Source organism: Lepisma saccharinum, unplaced genomic scaffold (assembly GCF_977018435.1).
Source record: "Lepisma saccharinum unplaced genomic scaffold, izLepSacc3.1 HAP1_SCAFFOLD_383, whole genome shotgun sequence".
In the NCBI taxonomy this organism is placed as follows: Eukaryota; Metazoa; Arthropoda; class Insecta; order Zygentoma; family Lepismatidae; genus Lepisma; species Lepisma saccharinum.
The window spans coordinates 277,805-284,351 of NW_028143090.1; positions in this window are offsets into that span (position 1 = coordinate 277,805).

Consider the following 6,547-nt stretch of genomic DNA (forward strand, 5'->3'; position numbering starts at 1 on the left):
GTGAAACTGTAAAACCTACTGATTTGTAATGATACACAATCCGATGTGCACGTGAAAAAGGGTGGAACATTACAAAAATAATACCAGATGTAATATTTCTTGCATATTACAAAACAATATGTTGCATTATACCTAACGTAAAATGTAAAATCCAATATTAAAATTACAATCAATTATAATCTTTTTTAGGAATAAAGGAATGCAGTGTTAAAAAATATATATTCAATCGATCATAGGTGAAAACATATTAGCACAAACCTCTAACATGGACTATTCGCTATGCAGTCCAAGCTTTTTTGTCGACTGTGTTACTCAACCTACATGGACGGAGTGAACATGCAGGGTTAAGTCAAAATGATGTTCTCATTTTCTATATTTTATTATTTATATTTTATGCAGCAGAGCAAAAAAGATAGTCATTAAAAAGAATCGTGTTTATTTTAGCTTTTTATATCAAAATTACAAGAATACAGCATATATAAATAAAGCTTTAAACCCCTACAAATATGGAGAATGATTGGCTCTAACAAGATATTAACACAAAGCTTCACTTGATACATCGTACATCACTTCTGAGCGTGAAGTATTATAAATTAAACCAGTTACAAACGTGCCACTCATTTGTTTCCCCACAACATAAATATATATAAAATGTTAACTTCACTAGAGGCATTTCTTCATTGTAATGAAAAGCTTTAAAATTTATGTGAGAACAAATGTCTTCCATGAAAGGTTTAAAGTTTCAAATATTAGAATTCTCTGCTCTCAAATTAAACTATTATAGTTATTTAGTCCCACCCAAATATCCCACCAAATGCTAAACTCAAAAAAACTGCTAACCTTAAGTCTAACATTGGATAAAGTAACTGAAAGACACGTAACAGTCCAGCAGGACCAATGAAATTTATGTTAGATAACCTACAACAGCAATATTTCCATCCCACAGCACGTTGGTCCGGTGTTGGAAGTGATGTGCCTTGGAAAATCCAACCAAACCTTCCCGTCGTGTAAGGGTCCAAGAAACGAATCCAACGAATGGAAATATCTGCCTGGGTAGAAATCCCGATCCCCACCCCACTCCCTCCATGTTGTTTCGCTCTGGCCATGGAAATATTTGAATTGCAGATGATCCATTCAACAGTTTCACCACAAGCACCATTACTTGGAGCAGTATCCCTCCAGCCACCACCCTAGTTGTAGTAAAAACCTCAATAACTGATTGTCCAAAATCCAACATTGGGTAAAATAAGTGCAAGACAGCCAACAGTCCACGACGACCAAAGAAATTTAAGTTAAATCTACAACAGCAAAATTTCCACCAACGGCACGTGAGAACCCGCCCAGAAACCCACTTTCTCTCCTGCCTCCCCTAACCACCGTCCCTATCCCTCACGCTTCCCACCAACGGCTTCAACACTTGGGTTTGGCCCAATTACCAACTCCCCAGCATGACTGAGTGTTAGAAAAATCAAGACTCCCAAGTGGACCGTGGTCCGGTGTTGGAAGTGATGCGCCCTGCCACATCCAACCAATCTACTGCACCGTGTCGTTGACCAACAAACGAATCCAACGCATGGATATACCCGGATTTCCACTCAGGGTAGAAATACCAGGCATCCGGTGGCTGGTCCGCTCTGGCAATGGAAATGTTTGAATTGCAGATGACGCATTCAATGGTTTCACCGTGTGCATATGCATGTTAACAAGCATCATTACTTGAAACAGTATCCCTCCAACCACCACCTCAATTGCAGCAAAAACCTCAATAACTGATTGTCCAAAATCCAACATTGGGTAAAATAAGTGCAAGACAGCCAACAGTCCACGACGACCAAAGAAATTTAAGTTAAATCTACAACAGCAAAATTTCCACCAACGGCACGTGAGAACCCGCCCAGAAACCCACTTTCTCTCCTGCCTCCCCTAACCACCGTCCCTATCCCTCACGCTTCCCACCAACGGCTTCAACACTTGGGTTTGGCCCAATTACCAACTCCCCAGCATGACTGAGTGTTAGAAAAATCAAAACTCCCAAGTGGACCGTGGTCCGGTGTTGGAAGTGATGCGCCCTGCCACATCCAACCAATCTACTGCACCGTGTCGTTGACCAACAAACGAATCCAACGCATGGATATACCCGGATTTCCACTCAGGGTAGAAATACCAGGCATCCGGTGGCTGGTCCGCTCTGGCAATGGAAATGTTTGCATTGCAGATGACGCATTCAATGGTTTCACCGTGTGCATATGCATGTTAACAAGCATCATTACTTGAAACAGTATCCCTCCAACCACCACCTCAATTGCAGCAAAAACCTCAATAACTGATTGTCCAAAATCCAACATTGGGTAAAATAAGTGCAAGAAAGCCAACAGTCCACGACGACCAAAGAAATTTAAGTTAAATCTACAACAGCAAAATTTCCACCAACGGCACGTGAGAACCCGCCCAGAAACCCACTTTCTCTCCTGCCTCCCCTAACCACCGTCCCTATCCCTCACGCTTCCCACCAACGGCTTCAACACTTGGGTTTGGCCCAATTACCAACTCCCCAGCATGACTGAGTGTTAGAAAAATCAAGACTCCCAAGTGGACCGTGGTCCGGTGTTGGAAGTGATGCGCCCTGCCACATCCAACCAATCTACTGCACCGTGTCGTTGACCAACAAACGAATCCAACGCACGGATATACCCGGATTTCCACTCAGGGTAGAAATACCAGGCATCCGGTGGCTGGTCCGCTCTGGCAATGGAAATGTTTGAATTGCAGATGACGCATTCAATGGTTTCACCGTGTGCATATGCATGTTAACAAGCAGCATTACTTGAAACTGTATCCCTCCAACCACCACCTCAATTGCAGCAAAAACCTCAATAACTGATTGTCCAAAATCCAACATTGGGTAAAATAAGTGCAAGACAGCCAACAGTCCACGACGACCAAAGAAATTTAAGTTAAATCTACAACAGCAAAATTTCCACCAACGGCACGTGAGAACCCGCCCAGAAACCCACTTTCTCTCCTGTCTCCCCTAACCACCGTCCCTATCCCTCACGCTTCCCACCAACGGCTTCAACACTTGGGTTTGGCCCAATTACCAACTCCCCAGCATGACTGAGTGTTAGAAAAATCAAGACTCCCAAGTGGACCGTGGTCCGGTGTTGGAAGTGATGCGCCCTGCCACATCCAACCAATCTACTGCACCGTGTCGTTGACCAACAAACGAATCCAACGCATGGATATACCCGGATTTCCACTCAGGGTAGAAATACCAGGCATCCGGTGGCTGGTTCGCTCTGGCAATGGAAATGTTTGCATTGCAGATGACGCATTCAATGGTTTCACCGTGTGCATATGCATGTTAACAAGCATCATTACTTGAAACAGTATCCCTCCAACCACCACCTCAATTGCAGCAAAAACCTCAATAACTGATTGTCCAAAATCCAACATTGGGTAAAATAAGTGCAAGACAGCCAACAGTCCACGACGACCAAAGAAATTTAAGTTAAATCTACAACAGCAAAATTTCCACCAACGGCACGTGAGAACCCGCCCAGAAACCCACTTTCTCTCCTGCCTCCCCTAACCACCGTCCCTATCCCTCACGCTTCCCACCAACGGCTTCAACACTTGGGTTTGGCCCAATTACCAACTCCCCAGCATGACTGAGTGTTAGAAAAATCAAGACTCCCAAGTGGACCGTGGTCCGGTGTTGGAAGTGATGCGCCCTGCCACATCCAACCAATCTACTGCACCGTGTCGTTGACCAACAAACGAATCCAACGCATGGATATACCCGGATTTCCACTCAGGGTAGAAATACCAGGCATCCGGTGGCTGGTCCGCTCTGGCAATGGAAATGTTTGAATTGCAGATGACGCATTCAATGGTTTCACCGTGTGCATATGCATGTTAACAAGCATCATTACTTGAAACAGTATCCCTCCAACCACCACCTCAATTGCAGCAAAAACCTCAATAACTGATTGTCCAAAATCCAACATTGGGTAAAATAAGTGCAAGACAGCCAACAGTCCACGACGACCAAAGAAATTTAAGTTAAATCTACAACAGCAAAATTTCCACCAACGGCACGTGAGAACCCGCCCAGAAACCCACTTTCTCTCCTGCCTCCCCTAACCACCGTCCCTATCCCTCACGCTTCCCACCAACGGCTTCAACACTTGGGTTTGGCCCAATTACCAACTCCCCAGCATGACTGAGTGTTAGAAAAATCAAGACTCCCAAGTGGACCGTGGTCCGGTGTTGGAAGTGATGCGCCCTGCCACATCCAACCAATCTACTGCACCGTGTCGTTGACCAACAAACGAATCCAACGCATGGATATACCCGGATTTCCACTCAGGGTAGAAATACCAGGCATCCGGTGGCTGGTCCGCTCTGGCAATGGAAATGTTTGCATTGCAGATGACGCATTCAATGGTTTCACCGTGTGCATATGCATGTTAACAAGCAGCATTACTTGAAACAGTATCCCTCCAACCACCACCTCAATTGCAGCAAAAACCTCAATAACTGATTGTCCAAAATCCAACATTGGGTAAAATAAGTGCAAGACAGCCAACAGTCCACGACGACCAAAGAAATTTAAGTTAAATCTACAACAGCAAAATTTCCACCAACGGCACGTGAGAACCCGCCCAGAAACCCACTTTCTCTCCTGCCTCCCCTAACCACCGTCCCTATCCCTCACGCTTCCCACCAACGGCTTCAACACTTGGGTTTGGCCCAATTACCAACTCCCCAGCATGACTGAGTGTTAGAAAAATCAAGACTCCCAAGTGGACCGTGGTCCGGTGTTGGAAGTGATGCGCCCTGCCACATCCAACCAATCTACTGCACCGTGTCGTTGACCAACAAACGAATCCAACGCACGGATATACCCGGATTTCCACTCAGGGTAGAAATACCAGGCATCCGGTGGCTGGTCCGCTCTGGCAATGGAAATGTTTGAATTGCAGATGACGCATTCAATGGTTTCACCGTGTGCATATGCATGTTAACAAGCAGCATTACTTGAAACTGTATCCCTCCAACCACCACCTCAATTGCAGCAAAAACCTCAATAACTGATTGTCCAAAATCCAACATTGGGTAAAATAAGTGCAAGACAGCCAACAGTCCACGACGACCAAAGAAATTTAAGTTAAATCTACAACAGCAAAATTTCCACCAACGGCACGTGAGAACCCGCCCAGAAACCCACTTTCTCTCCTGCCTCCCCTAACCACCGTCCCTATCCCTCACGCTTCCCACCAACGGCTTCAACACTTGGGTTTGGCCCAATTACCAACTCCCAGCATGACTGAGTGTTAGAAAAATCAAGACTCCCAAGTGGACCGTGGTCCGGTGTTGGAAGTGATGCGCCCTGCCACATCCAACCAATCTACTGCACCGTGTCGTTGACCAACAAACGAATCCAACGCATGGATATACCCGGATTTCCACTCAGGGTAGAAATACCAGGCATCCGGTGGCTGGTCCGCTCTGGCAATGGAAATGTTTGCATTGCAGATGACGCATTCAATGGTTTCACCGTGTGCATATGCATGTTAACAAGCATCATTACTTGAAACAGTATCCCTCCAACCACCACCTCAATTGCAGCAAAAACCTCAATAACTGATTGTCCAAAATCCAACATTGGGTAAAATAAGTGCAAGACAGCCAACAGTCCACGACGACCAAAGAAATTTAAGTTAAATCTACAACAGCAAAATTTCCACCAACGGCACGTGAGAACCCGCCCAGAAACCCACTTTCTCTCCTGCCTCCCCTAACCACCGTCCCTATCCCTCACGCTTCCCACCAACGGCTTCAACACTTGGGTTTGGCCCAATTACCAACTCCCCAGCATGACTGAGTGTTAGAAAAATCAAGACTCCCAAGTGGACCGTGGTCCGGTGTTGGAAGTGATGCGCCCTGCCACATCCAACCAATCTACTGCACCGTGTCGTTGACCAACAAACGAATCCAACGCATGGATATACCCGGATTTCCACTCAGGGTAGAAATACCAGGCATCCGGTGGCTGGTCCGCTCTGGCAATGGAAATGTTTGCATTGCAGATGACGCATTCAATGGTTTCACCGTGTGCATATGCATGTTAACAAGCATCATTACTTGAAACAGTATCCCTCCAACCACCACCTCAATTGCAGCAAAAACCTCAATAACTGTCCAAAATCCAACATTGGGTAAAATAAGTGCAAGACAGCCAACAGTCCACGACGACCAAAGAAATTTAAGTTATATCTACAACAGCAAAATTTCCACCAACGGCACGTGAGAACCCGCCCAGAAACCCACTTTCTCTCCTGTCTCCCCTAACCACCGTCCCTATCCCTCACGCTTCCCACCAACGGCTTCAACACTTGGGTTTGGCCCAATTACCAACTCCCCAGCATGACTGAGTGTTAGAAAAATCAAGACTCCCAAGTGGACCGTGGTCCGGTGTTGGAAGTGATGCGCCCTGCCACATCCAACCAATCTACTGCACCGTGTCGTTGACCAACAAACGAAT